Source organism: Microcaecilia unicolor, chromosome 3 (genome assembly GCF_901765095.1).
Source record: "Microcaecilia unicolor chromosome 3, aMicUni1.1, whole genome shotgun sequence".
NCBI lineage: Eukaryota > Metazoa > Chordata > Amphibia > Gymnophiona > Siphonopidae > Microcaecilia > Microcaecilia unicolor.
Genome location: NC_044033.1, coordinates 442,187,574 through 442,213,510, shown reverse-complemented (window position 1 = coordinate 442,213,510; position 25,937 = coordinate 442,187,574).

Here is a 25,937-nt window from a genome sequence, read left to right as displayed (position 1 = left end):
TTCTGTTCACACTTTTCATGTGGCACTGCCAATGAAGGTATTGTTGATGGAAATAACACCTTAGCTGTATATAGCTATCTGGAGCTTCTTGCATCAAGGTATGCAAACTGTGGCCTTGTCGTAGCATCTGATGACAATTCTTTGCTAAACTGACACATTGGCTATGATAACAGAGCTGTACTTATCACTTTATAGCAGATTAAGAATCCTCAGGTGGAGAGGAAAGAGTGATAGAATTAGGTTTGTGGGACAATTGGGCCTAAGCTGTGAAGATAATCATTGTGGCTGCAATGTAGGGATGTTTAGTATGTGTGTGTGGAGAGGGGATGCATTGAGACCACCTTGATGCGCTTAGTTTACAATATGAGCGGGGATATCTATTACTAGTTTTTAAGGAACATGGACAGCCATAGAGGAGAGGGATAGATGGATGGTGAGGACAACAAGACATAAGGGAATGACCACAGCTATGTTGTACATATGCAGTGTTGGATGTATCAAAGATATAATGTTACCTTCTTGATGGTGTGCATTTTCCAGTAACAGTGACAAGGTCAGAGAAAAGTGACAAAAATGGTCTGCAGTTTGTACCACAAACACTGTTCCCTTTAAACTGAGCAGGAGTCCTCCATCTACAATGCTGCCAATGGTGGTGGTGGTGGGGGCTGCTGTTTCAGGTTCATATCTTCAATAGTGAGGGACAGGCAAGTTCTGAATGACTCCAGGGAACCTGCTTGTCCCTAGTGATTGAAAAGCACTACCACCTACTGGTTGCAATACAACTGGAGTATATCTGCTCAGCTTAAAGGGAATAGTGGCACAAGATGTATGAGGAGAGACTTGATGAGCTGAAAATGTACACTCTGGAGGAAAGGAGAAACAGGGGTGATGTGATACAGACATTCAAATATTTTAAAAGTATTAATATACAAACAAACCTTTTCCAGAGGAGGGAAGATGGTAACACTAGAGGACATGAATTTAGATTGCAGAGGGGCTGACTCAGGAATAACATCAGGAAGTACTTTTTCATGAAAAGGGTGGTAGATGCCTGGAATGCCCTCCCATGGGAGGTGGTGGAGATGAAAACAGAATTTAAAAATGTGTGGGATAAATACAAAGGAATCCTGTATAGAAGGCACAGAACCAAATAGGCTTAGCGGTGATTAGATGGCAACACCAATAATTGTGAAGCAAAACCAGTGCTGGGCAGACTTTTATGGTTTGTGCCCTAATCGTTGCTGGACTGGTAGGCCAGTGGCGAGCAGACTTCTATGGTGTGTACCCTGATCATGGCAGGAGAGATTTGGATGGGCTCGAGTAGGCTTCAATTACAGCTTGAGTAGTTGGAGAATAAGGCTAGTGCAGGGCAGACTTCTATGGTCTGTGCCTTAAAAATGGCAAGGACAAATCATTATATGTAGTATCACATCATACCATATGCTATGAGTTTATCTTGTTGGGCAGACTGGATGGACCGTGCAGGTCTTTATCTGCTGTCATCTACTATGTTACCACATTGTCATAGTCCTTTAGCATGTCCTGCAAGAAGAGATATGCTGGCAGCATCTCTATAGAATGTTGGGATGAGTGTACTGATGATACCTAGAACAGGGAAGAACAATGCCATCCAGCAATTGTGCAGTGTGAGGCCAGAACGATTACTGCAGTGCACATTGAAAGTTCTTTGAAAGGTTTGCACAGTGGTAGCTTGGAACAACTAGCCAACATAGGTCTAGAAGGAAGTCAATGTGCAGTTATGGTATGCAGCTTGTGAACCTAGAAGTCTCTGCTGATCATACATAAGACCATTATGTTGATAATGTGCAAGGCCTGAAGAAACTGTGCAGAGGAAAACATCTGCTGAAGCTCCACACAACCTTGCAAAAGTGGAGCTTCAAATGGGGACCAGCCAGCTTGGGGGAGGGCAGCGACACCAGCTGCAGGAGTCCTAGCACCATTCGCAGATACAGCCACAGGAGCCCCAACACCATCATAACAGGCTGCCTAGGATATGGGGTCACCTGCCTATGTATCATCCCCTTCTTCACAGTCTGAAGGGGAGGATGAGGCACACACAAGTGGCCCCCAGCAGCCACCATGTCCAGCCCCTTGTGGTAGTCCTCTAGGCCAGCCCTCCATTGCCAGGGAACTGGTCTTAGTGGTGTGGGACTTGAGGACCAGCATTGATGGACTGATCGTGATGGTGGAGCACCTGATCAATTTGGAGGCTGATATAGCCTCTAGGAAGTACACCCTTCCCTGGCTCCCTCCTCTCCCCCGAATCCTTTCCGCTTCCTTATTTCCTACCCTCCTTACATGTTTTGTCTTAGTTTTTGTTTGGTTTGTTTTTGTAAATATGTTTTCTTTTAAATTAATGATTTGTTTTTGTTTATCAACTTTGCATCATTTTTGTTTGACATAGTTTTCACCCCCCCCCCTCAAATATATTTTTAAGGGTTGATACTTCTGTCTCCTGTGTCCTGTCTCTCTGGGTGAGGTCGAGGTATAAACAGACAACCATTGCACCTTTATTGTAGGGATGAGAGTTCCAAAGTTGGGGGTACATTTATCAAGCTAGGGGAAGTAGGAGCTTTACTAGATCCCTTGGGGTGTCTGTGACATGGGGCAAAAAGCCATTGTGAACATTATGACTTGTTTTGAATTTAAACTAGTAATGGCAATGCATTCATAGGGCCTTCATGCTCAACATTATCTAAACAGTACCAGGTGAACACATACTAGAACCCATAGAAGGGCATAATCAAACGCGAACGCCTATCTCCATGGGCGTCTATGTCCAAAAACGGGTACGTGAAGAGGAGGGACAGACCGTATTTTCAAAAAAAATGGACATCTTTGTTTTGTTTCAAAAATACGGTTTGTACGGACCAAACGCCATAGATTTGTTCGTTTCTGAGCTGGGCGGGTTTTTTTTAGCGATAATGGAAACTAAAACCAGCCAGCTCAAAAAGTCCTAATCCGAGCCATTTGGTTGTGGGAGGGGCCAGGATTCGTAGTACACTGGCCCCCCTGACATGCCAGGACACCAACTGGGTACCCTAGAGGTCAGTACGGTGGACTTCAGAGACAGCTCCCACATGCATAGCTCCCTTACCACGGGTGCTGAGCCCTCAACCCCCTCCCCCAAAATTCACTACCCACAAATGTACAACACTACCATAGCTCTTTGGGGTGAATGGGGCACCTACATGTGGGTACAGTGGGTTTTGGAGGCCTCCCATTTACCAGCACAAGTGTTACAGGTAGGGGGGATGGGCCTGGGTCCGCCTGCCTGAAGTGCACTGCGGTACCCATTAAAAGTGCTCCAGGCCTCTAGGACTTGTTGCTGCTGTAGAACCTTAGCACACCAGTTGACACCTGAAGACTAATGTCTCCGAAAACATCCTTTATTGGAATAAGCACGTTTACTCACAGTTAACTGCAGCTCAGAGGTTGTGCCCCACTGGCAAAGAGTCTCCCTGGTACTGAGATTAGCAGTAGGTCAGTGCTGGCAGAATGCTGTACAATGCCCACTTTCAGTAATGTGGGTAACACATGAAAGGGAGCTAAAACTGGCTTACAAAAATGGCCAATACCTCATGGACTACCAGAAACAAAACAGGGCACACTCTGACCCAATAAGTAGAGGGAAAAGCACCATGGGAGTAGAGCCTACCAACTACCAACATCGTGAGCATTTACCACAAGCTAGTGGAATCATGGAGTCCAATACCCTACACCCACCACAATGCATTGCTGATGTGACTCTGCAGTGCGCATAACAGAAAAGGTGTCACACTCACCCGAGAGCCACATCAGAACCTGGGAAAGGCTGTCAGAGGATAGAACACATTCTTCTGTCATGGAGGTGGGTACGGCATTTGAGGCTGGCATACAGGCTGGCAAGAAAAGTTTGTAAAGTGTTTTTTTTTTTTGGTAGGAGGGGGTTAGTGACCACAGGGGGAGTCAGGGGAGGTCATCCCCGATTCCCTCTGGAGGTCATCTGGTCAGTTGGGGCACTTTTTTGGGACTTGGACCTGAAAAAAAGGGTCCAAATAAAGCGGACCAAATTCTCGTCCAAAATGCCCTTCTTGTTTCGATTATCAGCTAAAGACGCCCATCTCTCCTCGGCCGATAACCACGCCCCAGTCCCGCCTTCACCATGCCTCTTACACGCCCCCATCCACTTTGTTCGTTCCTGCGACGAAGTGCGGTTGAAGACGACCAAAATCGACTTTCGATTATACCGATTTGTTCGCCCATGGGAGAAAGACGCCCATCTCCCGATTTGGGTCGAAATATGGGCATCTTTCTCTTTCGAAAATAAGCTGGATGGTATGGTACTAATCCGTGTGGCCTATCTGAGAGCAAAATATCTATTGTAGCTTTGTTTATCCTTGCTCCATGTGAAAAGCACCATATAAAGGTCTACTTGGGATGGATGTCCAAATGCTCTGAAGAGGCTAAGAGATGGAAGTCAATAACTGCTGTCAATGCATATGGCTAGGGAGCTGGGTGTGGTATGTTAATGGGGCAGGCTCTTAAATAAGAATAAACAATCCCTAGTGCATTCCAGAGAGGAACAAGCGGGTAGTAATTGATGGGCGTGCCTGTCTTAGAAGGGATCTGGGACCAGTAATGTCCACATAGAAGGAAGCAGCTGCTCCCGACTAGTTCTCCACTGAATGGAATATAGAAAGTGGCATACTTTCAAAGCACTTAGACTTACAGTTCCATAGGTTACTATGGGGCTCATTTTCAAAAGAGAAAAATGTCCAAAAAGTGGTATAAATCTGCATTTGGATGTTTTTCTCACAAAAATGTCCAAATAGGTATTTTCAAAACCCATTTTTAGACTATTTTCTATGAAGTCCATCAGAAGTGCATTCAAATCACAAGGGGGCATGTCAGGAGTGTGTTAAGGGCATTTTTCAGCCATAATGGAACAAAACTAAACTGTCCAGGACTAAAACTAAGATGTTTTGAGCTAGACCTGTTTTTATAACGAATAAGGCACAAAAAGGTACCCTAAATGACCAGATGACCACTGGAGGGAATCAGTGATGACCTTTCCTTAATTCCCCAGTGGTCACTGACTCCCTCCCAAACCCTAAAAATGTGATTATAAACATTACTTACCACCCTCTATGCCAGCCTCAGATGTAATACTCAGGTCCATTAGAACAGCATGCAGTAAATCTAGTGGTGGATGCAGTAAACTGCAGACAGATGGACCTAGGCCCATACCTCCCCCTACCTGTTACACTTGTGGTGGAAATTGTGAGCCCTCCAAAAGTCACCCAAACCCTACTGTACCCACATATAGGTGCCCCCTTCACCCATAAGGGCTACTGTGGTACTGTATAGATGGGGGTGATGGGTTTTGGGGGGGTTGGGGGGCTTAGCAGACATGATAAGGGAGCAATAGTGAGATGTGTACCTGGGAGCATTTATATGAAGTCCACAGCTTTGCCCCCTATAGTGCCCCATTGCTCTCCTGTGATGTCTGGAGGACCAGTCTACTAAGAGCGCTGGCCCAGCCTACGTTCCAATGGCTTGATTTTGTGTGTTTTTCACTTGGACATTTTTTTTTTTTTAAATGGACCAAAAAAATAAATGCACAGAGCACAAAAACATCTAGCAAATAGCCATTTTTGAACAAAAAGATAGATGTTTTTCTGTTTTGAAAATGGCTATATTCCCTACTTGAATTTTGGATGTTTTTAGCAAAACGTCCAAATTTTGACCTAGATGTTATATTGGAAATGCCCCCCACGTAACTTTGTAAGTCTAAGCTTTGAAAATGAGCCCCATAGTCATTGTAGAAATGTTCCTGTCTCTGCCAGCAGCGCGATAACAAATGACTATTAAGTTGGAAAAATAGGTCAAGTATGTGATCACTAACACGCCACCTACAGTACCTTCACAGTTCACAGCATCCTCCTCTCATAAGTTGTTACTCCATACGCTGGTTCCCAATATAGCTATTTTATTAGATATTTGTTTACCTAACTAATATCCATGTCCTTCGTGTACCTAGAAGGTGATATCTGAGGAAGAATTGAACAGGGCACATGATGTCTGATCACGTTCCTACCTGTGTAACCAAAAGACTTGCTTAGAAATATCCAAGAGGAGCAGCTGTTGCTGAGAGTGATACAATCTACATCAAAAAGGGCAGCAAACAGGCCCATGGAACTCTGTGTAGCAGCAAATGAGCAACCCTATATTCACATATCCTCAATAGGCACTGCATCATACAACACAATACCCCCAAATGTTTAGCATTTTCACAGAGGTCTTACACATTTGGGAACTGTAGGTTGTATGGTTGTCAGTATGGGCCTCCCCTTCCCTTCCAACAAATCACATAACCGACAACAATTATTATATGTTGCAAATCAATAAGACTTGCACCAATGACCATCAGTGTTTTATATATATATACAGTGCAATCCGCTGAAGTGCAAGGGTCTGGCACCAAAGAAATACATGCAGTTAACCGAAGCGTGCACTTAACCATTGTGACCCAAAGAAGCTTGACATCTGATAAACATATGTACAGTACTGTTTATTATACGTACACTATACAGTCTCCCTTAACTGACGTTATACAGTCTCCGTTAACTGACGTTAGGCTTACTTGAAGTAATCAGTCATAGTCCTCTGTACACTCTTGTGTCTGTGAGTTCCATAGACTACGTCTGCCAGATGATAAAAATTGTCATAGCACTGACATCCAGTGGCCTCCAGATAGGCCCGCACGGTGTTGAGACTCTCCAGCGCTCTTGCAAAAGTGACAGGAGGTTGTTGCCTCGCTGCTCATTTCATCATCTGTTTCATCATCAGCCGTTGCCTGCGTGTAGGCGCATATCTGGACATCAGTGCTGTCGTCAGCTGTTTGTAGATCGTAATCAACAGCTACGTAGTGATGAAACTCCTCTTCAGTAACACCGGCTGGGATGTCAATAGCCTGTTCATCTGACGCATTTGCAATAGCTGCATCTGTTTCATCCCTCTCCACATCCTTAAGAAAGCTTGCCCGCTTGTAGCAGTTCACAATGGTTGCCTGTTTAACATGATTCCAGGCTTCTTTCTGCATATGTAGGGAATCGAAGTAGAAAATGACACGGGGATAAAGCTTGTCCCTATCCCCTCCCCATGTCTGTGGGATCTGTCCCTGTCCCTGCTCCATCCCGACAGGCTGTGTCCCTACCCTGTCCCCGTGAGCTCTGTCCCTGTCCTTCCGTCATTTTTTACTTTGACTCATAAAACTATTTACAAAGTACTCCCATCATATCTATTCTTATTAATAATTCCTTTTGTCCCTTCCAGAGCCCTCCATTCTGCAATTCAGCATTGTCTTTCTACTCTTCTGCTTCCATGATCTCACTTTGATAGTACGATATTGTGCTTTTTTTTACTACATTGCTCCTTATCTATGGGGTTCCTTTCCATCATCACTTAGAGCAGAGCCATCTTATTTGAAATGTAGGTCAGTCCTGAAACACATTTTTTTCCCTCAGACTTTCCAAGGCTGTGGGGAGTATTGGATGTGTACTTTGGCTGCAGATGTTCTTCCTAACCTTTCTAATTTCCCTACTATCCCTTTCGTATCCTAAATTATATTTCCCTTCTTTTTCTTCTGATTTAATTTTAATTGTAGAACACTTTGGTTGTCCAAATTGAAAGGTAGTATATCAAATACCATTAAACCTAAAGTTAAACATGCTTCTATTGAATCTCTGGAAAGCTCAGAAAATTGGTGAGAAATGCTGTTCTATGAAAAATAAACAGTATGAGAGAAACATATTTAAAATTTCTCTGCAGACCTCTGTGGTTTCATAATTAATTTCATGTTTGGACATGCACCAACTTAACTCCCTTATGGTATGAACTATGGATAACGAACCACATATGCATCACTGGGCATATATAGTCCTAAATATGCATCTGATTTATTTAAATTCAGCAGGGAGAGGAACATCCAGTCAAAAATAAATCCAAAGCAAACATTCAGCCTGAACGTGAGAAGTCTAGTATATCTTGCTCTAAATAACTAGACACAAAGTCTAACACTGTAACAATGGTTAATAAGTTTTAACTTTTCAGAGTAGATGCCCAAGAGCACCTCAAGTTAATCTGCTGCCTGAGATAAGGGATGAAATGAGGTCCCCCCCAAGTTACTGAGGTCCCTCCTCTGAGCTTGTATTGGGGAGCTGGCTCTTTTGGGGGGTAAGAGTGGGATAGGAGGGTGTCCAGGAAAAGAGGGATATGTGGATGTCTGGAGCAGAAATATTGCCAGCAGGCAGGAGTATGTGCGAAGGGGGCAAGGGTACAGTAGGGTATATAAGGCAGGGGGTATGTGTGGAGTGTGTGTGGGGTATCTGTTGTGGGTTAGATATCTGGGATGGAGAAAACGTTGCTGTGTGTGTGTCATGGATGCAGCAGGGATATGGAGTATAGGAGTGTGTTGTAAGAAGTATATCTAGAGATGTCATCTGTAGGTGTGATGTCTACATTGGGGGTGGGTGTTTCAGGGACTCAGAGAGAGGTGTTGGCTGCACAGTAGAGGTGTAGTGTAGGGTATGGAACAGGAGTTCAGGGAAATGTCTGAGGTAGGTGTATAGGGATGGTATTAATGATACAATGCAAGGGACAGGTGAATGATCTTTTCCCCTCCCCATGCCATGTTATCTCACCCCTCCTATCCCTCTCCTTCAGACTACCCCCCTCCTTCTGTCCTCATGCATGCATATAAAGCTGTACCAATGGAAGGAGGTAGATGCAAGAGACACTTAGCATACCTCTAGCAATAACAAGACTGGAAGAAGGAGAAGAGCTTAGAGCACATCATCTCCTGCTACCATGGGGGTCATTGTTGTGGCATGAGCCTCAAGATCTCACGGTTCTTATTTTGAGACTTTTCCCATGGCAAAAAAGGGGAGTATTTTAAATGCAACTGGAAAATTAAAATGGAAAATTAGGAGGTGGTGGGTTATTACTGTTCAAGCTAAATACAGTGTCTGCTGCACTCACCTCTTCCCAGCATGCCAACTATAGAAAGATTACTACCAGCTCTCATATTTGAAAAAATATTGACAGTATTATATGTTTTCCGCAGGTCCTGAGAGCACTTAGTCCCCTGAAGAAGCTCGTTAGAGGAGTGAACCAGAGAGCCCCATTGGGTGTATGAATCAAGAATTAAGCTAAGTGCCATTTATTAAGTCAACAGTTTTGCATTTGAATTATATTAAGTGAAGGAGTCTGTTGGATTTGTACTAAATGAAAAGTTCTACAGCCATGGTATTTTTATAAATTTGAACAAAAAAAAAAAAAAATAATAATAATAATAATAAAAAAGGATTAAGACACAATTATAACAATTAATAATCAGAAGAATTAAACTATAGGGAATTTGGAAGTTTTTTGACCAATGATATGACCGGAGTCCAGTATGAGCTGGCATTAAGATTTTATACTTGCTGCCTAGCCAGGACATTTGAGGTCTTTTCCTTCATTTAATTAGAAGTGAACAACATAGTTTTTGATATTGAGGGGCAAAGATACGAACATTAGGGTGTTTTCCAGCTCATTGTTGTGTCACAGACATTGGATTTTACTGAAATAAAAGTCTATATTTTGAATAAGAACATTAGCACATGGCCATTAATACAAAAAATATAAAAAGGCCATTTTTATGGCTGCAGTAAAAATGGCCTTAGTGCATGGAAAAACGTTACGCAAGGGCACACTCGGGCTACTTTTTTCCACAGCTTAGTAAAAGGGCCCCTTAGGTTCCTAAATTTAAGAACTCAGCTTCTTTTGAATTTCAGGCCTATATCTAGTATGTAAAGGGGGGGGGGGGGAACTTTGGAGATGACATATTAAGCCCAATAACCATGTTAGTTTTGGTAGCTGTATATATTATTACAAAGTTTGGTGAAAGACATTGTGGAAGGGGCAGAGGAGGGCTGAGTATGGGGAAAATATGGAATTGTGTATGCTTATCTAACCAAGATCACCAAGAAACACTAAGATGATGTCCTCCATGGAGTTTATGTTCTTATCTACCTAAGTGGTAGAAGCCAGAGGAAGAATCTCAGCTGAACAGAGTGACCATTTGGTCATTACCTATCCTTATATTATTGAGCTATATTCCAGAAAATCCAGAAGAAATGCAGCTAGAATGACTGGCAGCTGGGTGGTGGAACTCCAAAGGAGGAAGGTACCATGCAAAAGAAGACAGTTCAGAATATCAGATGATACCGTTTCTGAAATGGAACTTGTAACAGAAGACTGCCCAACTTTGCTCAGTATTTCTATCACTAGAATATCTAAGAGACCCAATAATATTAGAAATCACTATTAATGAATTACCCTCCCCCCAGTTTACTAAGCCATGCTAGCTGATGCCGACACAGCCCAATCACTTTGAATGGGCTGTGTCGGCATTGCCGTGCAGATGCCACTAGCGCAGTTTAGTAAATAGGGGGGTTAGGCACTAGAATCTGGGCTTAATGGGTGTTAAACTGGGATTTTACTGCACACTAAGTCCAGAACTTTTTTAATGTATTTTTATTACAGGCTGTGCACTAATGTTGTAATTAATGCATGGTACCTGCATAGAGTTAATGCAGGTGTACTTACTACCTCCTATTTAATAGGTGCTACATTATCTATTGTTAACTCTGCATTTTTCAGCTAAAATGCGCTAACCATAATGCACTAGGTGGATAACACAGGAAAGCCCACTCTCTGCCCTTGATACTCCCTCTTTGAAAAATATATTTTTAAAAATCAGTAACGCACAGATTAGTGCGCGCAAACAGGCAAAATACCATAAAAAGCTTTAACGTATTTCTGCTGTAGCCTGTTTACTTGTGTTAACTGTGCATTAAGGTTTAATACCCTAGTAAAAGGACCCCTTATTGATGAATAAGATGGCTCGTGCTATTTTGTGAAAAAGGAATTCAATTCACTTTCCTAAAGACTACTCATAAAGGATTGAAAATACAATTTAAAATGGAAAGGGCAATTGTTTTTCGCACAGAAGTCAATTTCATCGCTCTTTAAAATATTTTGTATTTTCCATAAAGGTCTCGTTGAAGACTGGCTGGTGGTTTGGGGGTAATACTGTTTACTGCTATGCAGTTGGATACTAGCTTGAATTCTGGCTCAGATTTTGTACTCCCTGGGTGGTATAGTTTGTGTGCATACAGTGATAAAGGACAGCAAACAGGCCAGTGTGATCTCATAAGAAGAAGAATGCAGAATTAGTCTCCATAGCTGTGTAGTCAATCTTGAGGCTAGAACAATCGAGCAAAGTCAGATTTTTTGCTATCTGAACCGATGAGATTAGTCTGTGAACAGTGGCACACCTTTATCTTGCAGCAGGCACCATAAATTTGACATGTCACAAGGAAGAATGATTGATACGTGAGATCAAGGGGAGATATATAATAAGTAGCTTGCTTTGTGACCTGAGGAGGAGATAATTCAGCAGACCCAAAGATACATGGAGAAGAATCATATAAATATTACTTAATCATTACCCTCTAAAGATACACAAACATGAGAAAGAAAACAGTGAAAGGACTGAATCAAGTTAATTGATCCAGGCAATTGTATAAATGTTATACTTATCACTGTACCTTGGTTTTCATATCTTACTCTGCACTGCTTTTTAATAATAGAAAGCTACTGGAATTTGTTAACAGTTCTGCTGGGAGGAAATTTTCCCTTCTGGATCTTTGGAGAAAAGGTCTTTCAATGGAAAGGAGGTACCAGAATGATAGTTTATTCCTGAATCTATTTATTTTCACCCTTATCCTATGATGAAAGAAAACTTTTTTTTACACAAAGAGTGGTGGATGTCATTGTGGTAGTAGAAAAGATATCAGATTTTAATTCAAGAAAGTATGGGACAAGCACAAAGCAGTTTGCATGACTGGGCAAAATAGATAGACCATATAGAGGGGCATAATCGAAAGGGGCGCCCAAGTTTTCCTGAGGACGTCCTCACAGGACGTCACGGTGAAGAGGCGGGGAAACCCGTATTATCAAAACAAGATGGACATCCATCTTTCGTTTCGATAATAAGGTTGGGGGCGCCCAAATCGCGAAATTTAGGTTGACCTTAGAGATGTTCATCCTTAGAGATGGTCATTCCCGATTTTCGGCAATAATGGAAACTGAGGACGCCCATCTCAGAAATGACCAAATCCGAGCCCTTTGGTCGTGGGAGGAGCTAGCATTCATAGTGCAATGGTCCCCCTCACATGCCAGGACACCAATCGGGCACCCTAGGGGGCACTTCAGTGGATTTCAGAAATTGCTCCCAGGTGCATAGCTCCCTTACCTTGTGTGCTGAGCCCCCCAAAATCCACTCCCCATAACTGTACACCACTACCATAGCCCTTATGGGTGAAGGGGGGTACCTACATGTGGGTACAGTGGATTTGTAGTGGGATTTGAAGGGCTCACATTTACCACCACAAGTGTAACAGGTAGGGGGAGCAGAGGCGTAGCCAGGTTTGACATCAGGGGGAGCAGACTTTTATAAAATAGGCGCCGGTTGGTGTCAGCTAGACAGCACTGCCTGTGTTGTTTTCAGGTGTAGTGGCTGTGGCGGGTAATGATGAATACAGGCTGTCTCTGTTGCATCCTACCTACAAGGAAACAGGAAGTTACATCAGGAGATAGGACGCAGAAGAGATCCTTAGACTGGCCAGAGCAGGCAACCTGTCTTCTTAATTACAAGTAAGAATATTAAAATTGTGAGTATCACCTCAGGAACAGCACATCTTAACTTCATCTGTTTTATAGAAGTTTACATTGTAGATACACAAATGGATTATTCCGTTTTGAGGCATGTTTCAGGGACTTCTGGTTTTATAAGTCAAAATAAAAATAAATATTTTGTTTCATGCAGATTTCTTCTGTTTAAACATAACTAAACAGACTATAAGCCACTAATGCAGTCCATTGGTTTTCTTATATTTTGTTCCTGTGATGACATATACTGTGCCAAAAATGAAAACTCTTCTCTCTGTCTGGTCAGTAATAAAAGGAGCTCATTGCAAACACTATCAACCTTAAAAGGTTGTTTTGTTGCTGTACATGAGGAATTGTGATATTGAATAAATAAGTATACATCTGTATCCCTAGACATGTATGCAAAGTTTATCTAGTCCTTTCAAGATACTCAGTTAATCATTTAACTTAATAGTAGAACATAACCACAGAGGCATGGTATGGTCGCATTTTCACTATGGTAATACTAGAGCCCAACTAAGGAACAGGTTAGTCTTCACTGAACCAAACTTGCTTTCCTTGTGCCATCACCACAGAATTCAGTTATATCATGGCAGCAAGTAAATAGACATGTCTGAAACATTTGACAAAGTTGAGATTATCATATATACCAACTGGGATTTAAAAGTCTGTCCTTTAGTGATGCCGCTTGTTCAGAAATCATAGCCATAAGTATAGACAGTTATTCAAATATCACATGCACACACCAGAACAGGCATCCATACACACACTGCAAAACAACTTCTAAAGAGTAGATCCCAAACTTTTTATTTTCTTATTTCCATCTTCCAAAATTCTAGACAGCAGATGTACAGATCACCAGGACCCAAAACAGTCCAAAACAAGTAAAGTCAGAAACAACAGTTTATACCTAATTGTTCAACCACCCTTAGGATGCATTCACCTTTTGGATTTAAAAAGCAAAACCATGTGCATATAAGGACTAAATAAACAAATTTAAACAAAAGTTTAAAGCAAATGCCCTTAATATGTAATACTTAGTAGCAATAATGAAACAATGATCAAATAAAAATGCTGCCAATGATTAAAATCAACAACGTGAATAGAGCAGCTCCTCCTAGATTTGCTTGGAGTGTGTAACGGCTGCGCAGAGCGGAGGAAAGGAATATAGACTATAGAAGCAAAAGGTAAAAGATGATACAGCAATGGCTTGCCTGTCAATGTTTTCAGTTCGACCTCCTTCTTCGCGTTGTTGCCTTGCCTCCCCAACTTGGCTGCAACAAAAATGAAGCCGCGTGTGAGGCCATAGTCCTATGCGCACCACTGGTGCCTTGCCTCTGCCGGTTTCCTTCCTCCGCTCCCTCCTCCCAAACAGGAAGTTACATCTTGGGGGCGGGGCCGAAGAGGGAAACTGGCAGAGAGGTGGCACAGTAGCGCATAGGGCTATCTGCGAACAGCTTCACTTTGTTGCAGCCAACTTAAGTTCCAAGTCAGTCGGGGAGGCAGCGGATTGAGTGACCCAGTCAGTGAGGGACAGGGAAGGATTTTCTTGCGGTTCCTCCAGGCTGCCACAGACTCAAAAGGCAGCGGCTGGGAGGAAAAGTTACTACAGCACAAGGCGGCAGGAGCCTTTGGTGCATAGGCGCCATTTTTTTTTAAAGATTGTTTAGGGGAGCGACAGCTCCCCCTGCGCCCCACCTAGCTACACCACTGAGGGGGAGGATGGGTCTGGGTCTGCCTGCCTGAAGTGCACTGCACCCACTAAAACTGCTCCAGGGACCTGCATACTGCTGTCATGGAGCTGGGTATGATATTTGAGTCTGGCATAGAGACTAGAAAAAATATTAAAACATTTTTTTAGGGTGGGAGGGGTTAGTGACCACTGGGGGAGTAAGGGGAGGTCATCCCCGATTCCCTCCAGTGTCATCTGCTCATTTAGGGCACATTTATGTGGCTTGGTCGTAAGAAAAAAAGGACCAGGTAAAGTCACCCAAGTGTTCATCAGGGACGCCCTTCTTTTTTCCATTATCGGTCGAGGACGCCCATGTGTTAGGCACGCCCCAGTCCTGCCTTTGCTACGCCTCCGACACACCCCCAGGAACTTTGGTCGCCCCACAATGGAAAGCAGTTGAGGACACCCAAAATCGGCTTTTGATTATGCCAATTTGGGCGACCCTGTGAGGACACCCATCTTGCGATTTGTGTCGAAAGATGGGCGCCCTTCTCTTTTGAAAATAAGCCTGATAGTCATTTTCTACATTCATTTTCTATATTCTTATGAGGACTGGTGTTCTCATTTCTTTTTGCTAAGGCAGTAGAGCACAATGCTTAATTAAAGGGCCCTTTTACAAAGCTGCATTAAAAAAGACCCTGCGCTAGTGGTGGGGGCTGTTTTTGCCAGGCGCTGAGGCCCTTTTTTCCGCAGCAGGTAGAAAAGCTGAAAAAAGACATGGCCATGCGGTAAGATTGTTCGTACCGCATGGCCATGCAGGGAGGAAGCACTTATTGCTGCCCACTGAGGTGGTGGTAAGGGCTCCCGCGCTAACCCTGCGCCAACTGGGTAGTACATGGCGCTGCTCGATTACCGCTGGGTAACCCCCGGCGGAAATATTTTTTGAATATTTCCCCTAGAGCCAAAAATGTTGTGAGCTGGGGTGGAATTAACACCGGTGCTCGCATTAGGCCAGTAGTAGCTCCATATTGGCAAGCAGTAAGCCCACGGTGGGCTTACCGCTGCTTAGTAAAAGAGGGTAAGGAAAATCTTGCAAATAATTTGCAGTAAAAGCATTTATCCAAAGCATTTTTAAGCATTTATAAAAACAATATCTGAATCAAAGGCAGAGAAGCTGAACTTAAGGATAGTAAGCAGCACATTGATGAACTGGAAGCAGAGAATGCTGTTCTCAAAAAAGATAATCAGAAGTGAAAAGCTAAATATCGAGAAAATTACAAAGATAGTTTATTTTTTCTTTTCTCTTGCTTATGATGTACTGCAGCTGGCAGATAGGTAAAAAAAAATAGGTTAGTATACAATTTGTCAGAGGATAAGTGCATGGTTCAGAAGTTATTGCACATGGAGGAGTATTACAGTCACTGGGTTGGATAGACCAGTCATTTTCAGAAAAGCTGAAAGAAGTTGCTTCAGAAATTTTTATCACTGTCTTTTCAGGGAAAAAGAAAATCCAGACCTACCAAGTTGTTTTGTTTTTTTTCTTTTTTTTTTAGGATTAAGACTTAGCTTACACCTTTTTAGTAGCAGTTCAGGGTGAGTGACATTCAGGTACAGTGGATATTTTCCTAAACCTGGAGGGCAATTTAAGTTTTCTGCATCTAGTGTGGGAGGCTCCTGCTTTGGCAAGTTTTCTCACTTTTTTCCTAGTGACAGCCAAGCACCCACCTACTTCCTGTTTGTGTGCATTCCTAAGTTTTCAGCCATCTACAGCTAGCTGAAAACCATGCTGAGAGCAGGCTGTGAGTCTGAGGAAGTGTGAGCTGACTTCTGTACCAAGCTGATAAAGGGTCTGGAATGCTAAAAAATGTAGGGTCATTCATTGGGCTGCAAAAACTATGGGAGTGGTACAGTTTAGGGAGTGAAGTACTTTTGTGTATGAAAGAGGAGCAGGACTTGGATGTGATTGTATCTGACAATCTTAAGGTGGCCAAAAAGGTAGAAAAGGCGAAAGCTAGAAGGATGCTTGTATGTGTAAGCAGATGAATGTCCAGCAGTAAAAAAACAGGTGACAATGCCTCTATATAAGACTCTAGTGAGACTAAAGGTAGTCCTGGCCTGTGCAGAATGCCAACTCCAGTGCTAGAAAAGTGCATTTTTATTTTCTAGTGCCGGGGGTCTTACCCAGCGGTAATCAGGCACCCCATGATGAGCACGGGAGCTCTTAATGCCTCCTAAATAGGTGGCAGTAAGGGCTCCCCCAGGAAATGGTTGCATGGCAAATGGTTCACTTACTGCAGGGTGATTTCCAATTTTAATAAAAGCCTTTTACCTGCTGCAGTAAAAGGGGGCCTCAGCACGTGGCAAATCCATGCACCAATGCTACTGCAGGACTCCTTTAAACTCAGCTTGGTGAAAGTGGCCCTTAGAATACTGTGTACAATTCTAGAGACCCCGTTTTCAAAAAGATATAAAGAGGATAGAGTCAGTCCAGAGGGCCGTTACTAAAATGGTCAGTGGTTTTCATCATAAAATGTATGGGGACAGACTTAAAGATCTCAATATGTATTAGGGCTGCACATTTAGCGTGTTTTTAATGCGATTAATGCATTAAAGGTAGCTGGCTACTATGAGATGTGCCAATAAGCTGATTTAAGAGAAAATAATTATTCTCTGATGCAGCCAAGATTGCAAAATGTGGCGCTATGTCGGATTAGTTTCTATGATGGTGATCTGCAGCTACCAGACATGTAGTAAACTGAAGCTGAAAATTCACATCTTTGAAGATAAGTACTCACTCATTCGGAGGTTGAAGGATTTATACATATACTGAATGCTGAATATTGAATATGGAATTCAAAGTCGTTAAATGACGGGAGGATTGTGAAAAATTACAAGAGGACCTTACGAGAGTGGGAGACTGGGTGTCTACATGGCAGATGACATTTAATGTGAGCAAGAAAGAGATAAATGCCGTCCTTTATTGAGAGCAAGACCCGACACGGGCCGTGTTTCGGCGTACAAACACCTGCCTCAGAGGTCGGAGTGTGTCTTCACAATCTAGATAAACAGTGAAAATTCAGACAGTCTAGATCAATTACCATCGACTGCTGATCATATGTTTCGTCCCACCATATTCGGTCAGCAGGGTATTTACTAGGGGTTGGGTCTAGACCATTAATGAAGTTTTCTTTGTCAATGTTATTCTGAGGTAGAGTTTTGCGTAGGTTTATGATTTTTTCATTGAAATATTTAGCGAGGTTGTCTGCAGATGGGACGTCAGTGTTGGTTGTGGTGACCAACGTTGTGTCTAGTAGTTTGTTCGTTGTATAGTTTCTTCGTGTTTTTGTAGTCTGGCTCAATTTTAGTTTTGTAGTATGACCTTTTGGTCTGTCTTATTGCGTATTTGTATTTCCTTTGTAGTTGTTTCCATGCGTTGAGTGCGTTTTCGTTTTTTATTTTTTCCATGCACATTCCAGTTTCCTAGATTGTGTTTTTAGTTGTTTCATGATTCTATGAGTTAGGTCTGTGGGGGTGTGTATATGAATGGATTGAGGTTTTTTTTTGACAGGAAAACTGGTGCAAGTGAAGATTGGAAATGAGGTGTCTCCAATATACCTTGTGGATAAGGATGTACCACAAAGGTGAATGTTATTGGTTCTTCTGTTTAATATCTATATAGCCCTGGTGGGGAAGGTGTTTCAGGATTTAGAGTAAACCCCCTGGTGGCAGAGCAAGGTATTACAATGATGGTACCAAATATGTCACAGTGTTTCCCCAAAATGACTCAACACCAACCAGGGAGTTTAACAATAAAAAGAAAATATTTTTTTATTATTTGAATTATATTTAAATGTTAATGAAATTTTACCAACTTGCAAATTTAACATATGTATTTCAATTACAGGTTTGCAACACAAATCAGTTTAGAAACATTGGGAGCATTTTCAGATAAGTATAAATATTAGGTACATAAATCATTTAAGCACATTCAATTTTACAAAACACTAGATTCTTTAAACTTTCTTTTCTCCTGTCTTTCAGATTTCCAGAGACCTTCAAGGATCTCAACATGTAAGTTTTCCTCTACTCTTTTTTTCTCTTTTAGTTATCTCACACTTATTGTTCAGGTTTCCTTTACTATTTTCTCTTATGTGCACGTTTTTAAATAGTTTCAGTCAATTAGCTGCTCTCTTTGTTTTCTCTCTCTGGCTCTCTTGAACGGTGGGCGCCTTTTCTTTCAGGTGATGATCTCCAGCATCAACTTTCTTCCAGTCTTTTCCTAGTAACATGTTCTCACCAATACAGCTCCTTCCCAACTGCCAGCCTGAGCTGTTTGTCACTCTCCTGAAAGCTCCATCAGCATGCGGAACACTCAGCGCATGCACACAGACTACTCAGTTTCACTGCACTGCTGCTCACTGTCTCTACACCAGATCTAGAAGGAGCCGGGTAATCTTTTAAAATTTAACCCATAGGGTTACATTTGGACTGGCAAAATAAAAAAAGCAGTTTCATTGGTTGCTGGTGTCAAGTAGGATCTTATTTAAAGTACTGACTTATTTCAGACACAGCTCCCTGGTATTTCTCACAGACATTGCTGCTACTAATTGGGTTTCTACTACTACTACTTAACATTTCTAGAGCGCTACTAGGGTTACGCAGCGCTGTACAATTTAACAAAGAGAGACAGTCCCTGCTCAAAGAGCTTACTATCTAATAGACAAGTGAACGGTCGGTCCGATAGGGGCAGTCAAATTGGGGCAGTCTGGATTCACTGAACGGTAAGGGTTAGGTGCCGAATGCAGCATTGAAGAGGTGGGCTTTAAGCAAAGACTTGAAGACGGGCAGGGAGGGGGCTTGGCGTAAGGGCTCAGGAAGGTTGTTCCAAGCACAGGGTGAGGTGAGGCAGAATGAGCGGAGCCTGGAGATGGCGGTGGTGGAGAAGGGTACTGAGAGGAGGGATTTATCCTGTGAACGGAGGTTACGGGCGGGAACTACCAGGTACTTGTGACATTGATTGGTCACTGTTGGAAGCAGGATACTGGGCTAGATGTACCTTTGATCTGACCCAGTATGGCTATTCTTATGTTATATTATGTTCTTAAGGTATACCAACCAGTATGCAAATTGCGATTAATGGATCTGAAGTATTTGTGAAGACATGAGCCCTTTACTCTATTTTTTTTTAAATTTGCTACAAGTACATTGTACTAGCAGAATTTTGTGCTTGCTTTTTGTTTGAGTACAATTTGTAAGGAAAATAATACATTTAGTCTTAAATATACAATCTACATGCATTATTTTCTGATCTCACCTAAAAAGGGTCTGTGGGAACATTTCCTCAAAAGGCAGCTAATAGTAAGCTGCTTGTGGAACATGGTGAGATCTATTTACTAGGCTGTGTTCATGGCATTTATTGAGTGAAAGAATGTTGTGAAGGATCCCGCCACTCCTCTCAGGAAAACTCTGGCCTCTGGCCCAAGTTTCTATATGATATTCCACTTAGGTACAACTCCCTGTAATCCTCCAGGTGTACCCTCCAACCTCAGGTACGTCAGTAGTACTATTCCAACACAGCTCCTGAGATATCCGCCAGGGAAATTATCCCAGCGGTTTCAAGAATGCAATCCCAAAAACAAACAGTTTAGAAAAAGTAGTTTTTAATAATGCAGTTCCAAAAGCAAAGCAGTTCAGGAATCTCCACAGCTTCAAAAATGCAGTTCATAAACCAACAGGACATGAATCTCAGCAGTCCCAATGATGCAATTCAAAATAAGTAATCACAAAAGCAAAAATCGTTCCACAAAGAAAAACAAGCAGTTCAAAGAAAACAAACCCTTCCAAACAGGCAGTTCAAGCAAGTAGTTTTTAGAAATTCCATCAGCAGTTCAGAGGCAGAGAGCTCCTAGGGGTCCCCTCCCTCCTCTGGCCAGCTCTATCTCCTGGCTTCCTCCCACTTGACCCCATCACTCCCTCCACGATAGCCACTGCCTTTCCTTATATACCAAGACCCCGCACCAAGCGGTTACCTGCTGTCTGAACCTTTTACTTGTGGATCTTGCCAGAGCTGCAATCTCCATCGGCTCCTCTTGCCTCACTTCTTCCTCCTTTTCTTCCCCCTTCCATTCCATGGGCTCCTCGCCCCTACCCATTCCCCAGCTGATCCTCCTCCCCCTGATTAGCTCTGCGTAGAGGCTCCCCCCTCCATTCCTGGCCTCCCCTCCATGTCTTGGGTTTCACCTTTACCTGCCTTTCCCTTGGGCTCCACTGGGGGCTGCTCGGATAGGAAGTCTTTGATTCTGTTGTAAGACTTCCTCAAGGGCTGCTGGGAATCGTAGTTTTTACTCTGCCTCCAGCCCTCTAGAGAAAATGATCTATGCTTTCTCCTGACATGTGGAACTCCCTGAGCTAAGAATCTGGGTTGTCTCCTCCTCTGGGCCTTATCTTCTCCCCTGCCGGTACCCCCCCTCTCTGTTCCCTTATCCCCTTCTTCACAATGTTGGATGCATGAAATACCTAATCTTTTTAATAATAGGGGGCCACAAAAGCAGTAAAATGTATGTGTGTGTGTGTATGTGTGTGTGTGTGTGTGTATATATCTATATGCATCTCTCTCTCTCTCACTATCTATCTATCTATCTATCTATCTATCTATCTATCTATCTATCTATCTATCTATCTATCTATATGTATGTATATATCAGGAAATATGGAGAATCTTTATCCTTAGTTGTGTGGAGCATGGTGGAAGTCTGAAATTATGCAGGGTCTGTGGTATTGCAGTTAAAAGTTAAAAAAACAAGCAGAAAAGAGATGCCTTCCAGCCTTTATCTGATGTTACACTGTTTCTTTCTCTGTTTGTACTAATTATTCATGTTAAGGGTCTCAAACTTTGGTCTTTGTGCTTTCAGGATATCCATAATGAATATGTATGAAACAGATTTGCATTTCTACTTACTCCACCGTATGTAAATCCCTCTCTTGAATATCCTGAAAAGCCATCTGGTTTGCAGCCTTTAAGAACTGGGGTTTGAGACCCCTAATGTAGGTCATGCATTGATTAACAAAAAAATGAATGCTTACTAGATTCTATCATCTTCTCTGAATCTATTGTTATAGCTAACAGATATACTATGAACATTCTCTTTCTACCTACTCCACTCTCAGATCTGCAGCACATTAATAAGAAAGTTGGTCTCAGTGGATGAGGTTTGCTCTCGGTTAGATCAATAGCAGTAGAATCATGGAAGAGTTATTGTCACATACAGGAACTCCAGCAGGCAGGTGGGTCATAAGACAGGCTATAAAGAATGTGCCAAAGATAATAAAGTCACCAGAGGATAGAAGAGTTTCACATTCTGATTCTTCCTCCAAAACTGCCCTTTTCTTGGAAAAGAAGTGCTTATCTTATTCTTTTGATAAATGTGAGTCAAAGGCGTAAGTAGTGAACTTTGCACATGTAGGCCAACATAAAATGCCAACCAAAAATGTGATTAATTCAAAGAAGGCTACCAATTGCTTTTTTTTTTCTTGAAATATGATACCAATAATCTTTGTATTGTAACATTTCACCAGTATATTTGATAACAATAAAATCTATGATTTTTCACATCTAGTTAACCGTACTACAGTTTTCTTTCTGTTATCATATAGGAAAAGACATCACAAAGACTAGAAGAAGCTTTGAAAACACAAGTCTGCCCATTATTTCCTAACTGGCATTTGAATAGGCCAGAAGTTACTGACCTATCAGAGGTTAACAATTAGTCTCTTCATCAATGGAAATATGAAGGCACAAAGACACATATGATTAAATGAAATACCACACAATAGTAAGCATGGTAAAGGTCTCAGAAAGAAAGATTTAAATTTGTAATTTAGTTAAGATCTTCTGATAAATTTGGGGTTCTTGTGGAATGTAGATGAAAGAAGAAGAAGAAAAAAGGAATTTGATGAAAAGCAACTACACTATATGCAATTTATAGTCATCTTGCATAAACAGAACAATGCAATCAAAGACCACCAGCATCTAGATCACAATCAGATGAATCGTAGTATTTTATTTCATTTTTACACTTCTTTTCCAAGATTATTTGCATATCAAAAACAACCCAAGAGCTGTTAAACAGTCTTTTCTTGATCCAGTTCAACAGATCACTTATGAAGCAGAACCTTTCAACCTTTCCTATTTTTGTTAAAGATAAACAGGACAAAACTACATAAATTTTGCTATTTCTTTTTCTCACTCATGTTGTGCTGGAGTCTGATGTCCACCTGTGCAAACTCCTACAACCTTTTGACCGGAGCGCTCAAGGAGTGAGTGTTGGTGGTGACAGCATGAACTAAGCACATCTCTCATCGGGCTACTGAATAACTAACTATAAAAATAGGACCAAAAGCTCTCATCCTAAAATCTCAAGCATGTTTGCCATTTCATAGATTGCCAAATACTTTATTCCTTGACTGTGATTACCACTCAAATCCACTGTTATTTATAATGCAAAGTAATAATAAGAATTCTTTTAAAAATAAATATTAGCAACGTGTGTATATTATAAACCCTTAACAGTGAAATTACATTTTCTTTGTCACAAATGAAGGAAAGAGATAGTCTCAAGTTCATTACATCTGTCTGGTAACCAAATAGGCTGGAATACTAGATTATTCTAACACTTCATGCCAGATAAAAGTACCTCATCATGTTCACATGAGGCAAAAGTACTTCACCTCAGAAGCCAATACAGTACCAAAATATATAGAAGACAGGGAGGCTGATGTACTAAATATCAAAGCATTTTGCAAAGTCTATTTTTTCTTACAAAAATGGCAAATAGTGGGGTCCTTTTACTAAGCTGCGGTAAAAAGCGGCTTGCGATAGTGTAGGCATGGGTTTTGGGCTCGTGCTGAAATATTTTTCTGCGCGTGAACCAAAAATGCCTTTTTTAAAAGTTTCCCCGAAAATGGATGTGCAGCAAAATCAAAATTGCCGCGCATCTATTTTGGGTGTCTGACCTTACCGCCAGCCATAGACCTAGCAGTAAGGAATCTGTGCGGTAATGACTGCACATCAGTTGCCACTTGGCGTGTGTCTGATACGTGTGGTAGAAAATAAAAAAAACTTTTGAGACGTGCATAGCGGACACACGCCAAAAATGAAATTACCGCAAGAGGCACGTGGTAGTCGGCAGTAAGTTCATTTTGACACACGTTGGGCTTGCGTAGAGCTTTATGCAGCTTAGTAAAAGGGGCCCAGTGTGTATTATTGGTGAACGCATGCACTATTTGTTGTTTTAGTGTGCAAAGTATACTTGATACAATTTTCCAGTTTCACAAATAATTTAATTCATGCATAGTTTTGCATTTTAAATTTGTATTTAAATGAAATGGGTGACTATGATAAAAATTATTTCTTAGCACCTAATAAAAGTATAGTGCCCCTTTTATAAAATGCGGTAAGATTTTACACTTAGCATATGTTAGGTGCAGGTATTAAAGTATGGTACAGCAAATCCTGTGTGGTAAAAGTAAGGGGCATGCTTGACATCTGTCCCGCATTTACCACATAAGCACCACATTACATGAGATAGCACGGAAGCACTCACTTTGTCTGCCACAGTATGGACCCACTCTACAAATATATAAAGAACTGCCATGGCAGCACATCCTTCCCTCCAGATCACTGTTCCCTCTAAGCTGAGCAGGAATCTTCCAACTGCATAGCTGCCATTGGTGGTGGGGCGGTGTGACAAAACATCCAGAGTTGGACCATCATATCGAAAATGCCCCTCCACGTGTGATATCTTGAAGATAAGACTTCACATGAGTAGCCTCATTTTGCAAGAACACAGCCAGGAATTTAGATAAAACTTCCAATATAGAATTTCTTAAAGACACAATAGGATGACCAGGTGGTTATGAAACAGCTTTGTGAATCTTAGGCAGAAAATATAGTTTAGGTAGAACCAGGTATTTCTCACACAAAAACTCAGCTTCTTTTGCCAATTATTACCTTTGATTAAACACGTTGGATACTAAACTATGAATTTCTATCTCCGTCTCAGCAGTAGGATCATGATCCAAATGCATATAAAACTGTATGTCATTAAATTGGCGATAAGCTTCAGCCAAATATGACTGATGAGACTGCACCACAATTGCCCCACCTTTATTCACTTTAGAAATCACAATCTCTGTATTATGTGGCAAAGATTGAAGTGTACTCCATTCAGTATGAGACATATTGAACCGGCAGGGCCTCATTGAATATTCCTCCTCCAATATACACAAGTCTTTCAACACCAAATCCTGGAAGGTAGAAAGTAGTGGATGCAAAGGACCAGGAGGATACCAAACAGATTTTAAGAGATACAATGGACACATTCAGATCAAACTGATAATTTGAAAAAAAATATTTTCAATTGTAATTTTCTGAATAATCTATACATAGCAAGATGCTTTAGGAAAGAGTCATAACTTGCAGTAGACACAAAGCCCAATCCAAGATTTGATTCCTATTCTTGCTCGCTACTTTGCTCTATTTTAATAACTGCCTATGTTATCTCTATTGAGAATATGTCTTGAGTTTGCGTAGATTTTGATCTCGATCCTACTTGCAGTATCAATGTTGATTTAAACTTTGAGTCTGGAAATCCACCTATCATGTACTGTAAACCTTGAATCTGCCTTGCTATCTGTTTGATAAAACATTCTCTTGCGGACATTCTTGCTTTCTGGATCTGAAGATAAAGAGTCCACTTCAAAAGGTGATCTATTATCAGCATTCACTGATTTTTTTTAATACATCCAACTGTAGACTCTGTTCTACGCATAATTCCACTCATCCCTCTTAAATTGTTTTATCTTCACCTGAGGGATAGTTTCCCTATAAGAATTGATAGTTTTCTGTAGATCTTCATGCTGCTTCTCAAATTATTATAATGGACTGAATTCTTTCAATTTAGTATTAATTTCTTCAATAGAGTTCTTAATCTCTTTCTCCTACTGTACAATGTTATCAATTATAAGAAGCATTAAATCCGTACTACACATTAAAATTGCCTTAGAGTGTGGAAAAAACCATGAAAGGGTGCACTAAGGCCACGTTTGACCACAGCTTAGTAAAAGGACCCCAAAGTAGCTGGAAAATCTTTAAGTAATAACTTTCCTGAGTTCATAAAGGATGATTTTTAATGCCAACACAGATAATCTATACAGTTTGGCTGAACAAATCATTAAGGAAATATTTATTAAGGTGTATTATGGCCCTAATGCATATTTTTGTCTGTTAAAACACGTTATAGGGTAATATTCATTATATTACCATAACATACGTTGATTTATAGTACCACATACACAGCATTCTGTGTTATTCCCTGAAAAATAATGTCATAAAAAGGTGGTGCTGTCTTTCCTGGCATGCAGCATCTGGCTACAATTCTGTCCAGCAGGGACTGTCTCTTACATGTTTAGTATGCAGCATTGCATA